The following is a 4,493-nucleotide window of genomic DNA, read 5'->3' on the forward strand; positions in this document are numbered from 1 at the left end:
CAACAACTCCTGAATTTCTATAGGCAGTTCTGATTTTCCTGTGTTCAGCAACATCGGTCTCGTCCTCCTCACAATTGCATAATTGACCTCATTTTCCTCAATCTGCTTCACAAACTGTTTTCCTCCAATTAATAGTGCCTTTGTTCCACTTGGTTCCACTGCATCCTCTTCCCTGATGGGTACAAGTGTATGTTTGATCCCATCTTTCACAAATTTATAACAATTTGTCTTCCCATCGTGTGTCACCTTCTGATCATACTGCCACAGTCTCCCCAGCAGTATATGGCACACGTCCATTGGCATGATATCACAGACCACCGTGTCGTGATATTTGCCAATGCGAAATTCAACTTCACACTGTTCATCAACTAATAACTGGTGGCCTTTCTGTAGCCATGACACCCTGTAAGGTGTGGGGTGTTTAAGTCGCTTCAGTCCCAGCTTTTCCACCATTTCGGTGGCAACCAAATTGTCTGTACTTCCGCTGTCTATTATTAATTTACAACACTTCCCAAGTGATTTGCAAACTGTTCGGAACAGTGCCTTTCGCTGGGTCTGTTCAGCCACCTCCTTGGCTGGTTTCAACAATACTTTATTTAAAATTAAAGCTTCCCCTGTTTCTGCCATATTTTCTACCTCCCGGGGTTGTGCTTCAGCTTCCTCAGGCTATGCAACAAGTGTTCCCCTCTGGCCCGCATGCTCAGCTTCTGGGCATTCGAAGGATCTGTGCCCCCACTTATGGCACCTGTAGCACTGGACATTAGTTCCTCTTCCACGGCCATTTCCTCGTCCCCGCTGATATGGCCGACCTCCTCTAGTGCTTTCTTCTTTCTCTGCTATCCCTGAAGCTCTGGAACTGCTACCTTCCTCGCTGTTTGCGGCAGTTCTCCCTCTGCCATAGGACTGTCCTCGTCCTCTGCCATTTCCTCTCCCTCTCCTGTTGTTCTGTCTCCTGTTGATTTTTTCCTACGCCTTTACAGCACTTTGAAAGGCTTCTTCAACACTTCGGGGAGAGAGAATGCTGATCTCGTCCAATATTTCCATTCTTAAGCCATTCACGTACCTTGCTGCTTTTTCAGGAGTATCCTCTGTATAACCAGCACGTAAATTTACACGATAAAACTCTTCTATGTATTCTTGTACAGTCATACCTTTCTGCCTTAGCTTTTGTACCCGCCGATAAAGTTCAACCTGGTAGTCTTTAGGCAAAAATCTACCCTTCAGTTTTGCCACCATCCTTGGCCATTTTATTATCGGCAGTTTGTTCATTCGCCTTCTGTCCGCTTGGACACTATCCCACCATAGGGCAGTGTGTCCTTTTAACTTGGTCACAGCAAATCTAACTCTTTTGTCCTCACTGATCTCTTCATTTTCAAAATATTTGTCTAATTCACTCACCCAATCCAGCAAGACATCCGCGGACAGACTACCATCATAGTTAGGGATCTCCGGTTTGGGCTTGCTGCTGGCTAACAGAACTGATCGCAACAGCCTCAACTCTGGGGCTTCTTCCTCTGATCCATCTGTAACAGTTGCTGCCTCGTCTTCACTATCATACCCAAGTTCTGGGTCTCGTCGCCTACGCGCGTCTACTACTTCCAAGCGAGCTGTAAGGATTCTCAGCTGTTCTCTCAATCCTTCATCTACTCCCCTATGTGCACCTCTTCCACGTCCTCGTCTTTGTACTTCCATCTTCCTCTACTTCCTCTACTTGATGGGGCCAGCCCACCTGGTCCCGCCACTGCCAAGAGGATGTGTAACGCTCCTATGAATCAGATAGTATACAATTGAATTGGTAATAAATTTTAGTTTGATTTACAATCAACTTGGGTTACGGCATGTACTGTGGTGGTCTTATCGGTGGACAACTGTCCCTCCTCGGGATCCTGGAAAGTTCTCGGCTTGGGTTTTACCCTGTTCGCGCCCTTTGGGTTATTATTGTTACTTGGTAGTTTAGCTCTGCTGTCTCTGCGATTTTTCCTTTGTATTTGTTGTATTGTCTATGGTGAAAACACAATGTTGTTCCTGCCTGCTCGATTAACTGTATGGAAAACGTTTGGTTGTGGTTCTGTTGCTCCAGGTCCGGCTTGTATGCCTCGACGGTCTGGTGTCACTTTGGTAAGTTCGGCTACTGTATTGTTTATCTGTTTGTTCCTCTGTCGTTTGGCGTTTTCCACTGGCGTTGATGTTTGTCACGGTATTGTCTGTTCGTTTCCCTCAAGAGTCCATGGTTATTTGAGCATTATAAGTTAATGGCATTCTGGTTACATTCTCGGTTCGTCAGCCTCCAAGTTCGATGGGTTTCGCGGCTTGCCCTGTTTGGCTCTCTGCTAATTCAACTGGTAAGCTCTCGTTCCCTGCCAGACTTCTTTTCCGCTGCTTATTTAGACTCTAATAGCTTGGCTCCTCTGTGAGCAGGGTTCGTCCGTTTGAGGGTTTTGGTTTGCAGTTGCGGCTCACCTTCAGGTATGATTTCTTGTTCATTCTCTCGGCATTTTCCCTTTCAATTTCTCTGTTTCTCGCTTTTCTTCAAGGGTTGGTAACTAACCCTTCCTCCTTTCATCCCTATGTAGGTGGAGTCGTTCGCTGGGTCGAATGCATTGGGCTTCCGGCCATTCTGGATATCTTCCGGGTAGAATTGTTTTCTTTCTTGTCTGTAATGGATTCTTGTTTGGTTCGTTAGTTTGGTTGTTGGCTACTATAGTGAGTAGTTCTCGCCGCGGCTTTTGTTCATGACCCTGTCAAACCCTAGGCTTGTGAACTGGGTAGGGTTTGAAGCTGCGTTGAACACTAATTTGTATGCTGAGATGGACTGTTAATATTTGTATTTATGCTGAGATGAACTGTTAATTATATGTGGAAAGAAAACTTGTATCGCCTTTCAGTTTCGTTTGCATACCTTGTAAATGTATTTGTCTGGGCGCTGTAACTCGTGACCGGTGCTGGTTGGTGTCACCTCTCGTTTGGTTGTTTGTCCTTCTGCTGGTTCGAAGTCTGTCAAGAACATGTAATAGGTTTTGTACATGAAAGAAAAATAAAATGTAGGCACAGCATGGAATTGTACAGTCTCTATTTCTTTTTGAGGACGCACGTAAGAGTTGTTTGTGCACTGAAAAACAAGATGTATATCTTTATTTCTGTTCTTTCTTTTCACTTTTCACTCCCGAACCCCTATGGGCTTGCTTTCCCTCGTTTTTGTATCATTGTTCTCAAGAAGTTAGATAACTGTTGTCAGCTGTTCAATTATCAGTTACATTAGTTATTTCATATTTGACATTTATCCATGGCTAGCTTGTTTCCCTTTGTTTGTTTTTACAATAGTATATAACTGTTCAGCAACTAATGATTCTAACTAATATTACTGTTCCTAATTAGAACTCGTTACAGTGTTCTAGGCATTTTTAAACAGAAACCAAAAACAACAAATAATAAAAATAATTAAAAATAAAGACGAAACAAACATGTTGTCCGTTCTGCGAGCTGTGTTCTCTGACCTTCTCAGAAACCATGCAAACCTTCTTTCTATCTCCGGCCTGTTAACCAGATGCTCATACATCAGAAATTAAAAGAATAATAATGAAAGAGTTGCATGTTAAACCTTACTCAAGCCATGCGGGGTATCAATAGACCCTGACAGCTGTTAAAAAAGTACTATAACTGGCCGAATTTTAAGAAGGAAGTTGAATATTTCATAGAAAAATTCATAGAGTGCCAGCAGGTAAAGGGAGAATGCAAACATCCAACAAGATTATTGTAGCCTATCCCTATTCTGGATTGGAAGTGGGGGGTAATTTCTCTGGATTTCATTACAGGATTTCCCAAAACATCTAAGTAACATGAAGCAATCACGGTAGTGGTGGATAGATTAAGAAAGGTAGCTCATTTTGTGGCAGTCAAATCCACCAATTCCTCTAGTGATGTAGCAAAAACCTTCATAAAGGAGATTGTGAGGCTACATGGCATCCCCAAGATGATTGTTTCAGACAGAGATGTTAATTTCACTTCTAGGTTTTGGAAGGATCTGTTTGCAGGATTGGGAAGCAAATTAGCATTCATTATAACATATCATCCATAAACATATAGGAAAACAAAGATGATCAATCAAATCCTTGAGGACATGTCAAGGATTTATGTGATGCATCATCCCAATAAATGGGAAGAATATCTTCCACTTGCGGGATATGCTTAACATGGACACCAAGAGTCCATAAAGATGAGCCCCTTTGAAGCATTGTATGGAAGAAGTTGGAGTACTCCTATTAGCTGGAGTGTTCCTGTTAACAGGGTCCATGTGGGGCCTAATATGCTTAAGGATATAGAACAACAAGTTCAGATCATAAAGAATAATTTGAAAGTGGCAAATGATAGATAGAAAATATATGTAGATAATCATAAGGCACAAAAGAGTTCCAAATTGGAGAACATGTTTACCTAAGAATTAAACCCAAGAAAAGCTCCCTAGGGATGGGGACATGTGCCAAGATGGCACCACG

Source organism: Pinus tabuliformis, chromosome 7, assembly GCF_031772625.1.
Source record: "Pinus tabuliformis cultivar Carrire ecotype Pingquan chromosome 7, CPIR1, whole genome shotgun sequence".
Classification (NCBI taxonomy): Eukaryota; Viridiplantae; Streptophyta; class Pinopsida; order Pinales; family Pinaceae; genus Pinus; species Pinus tabuliformis.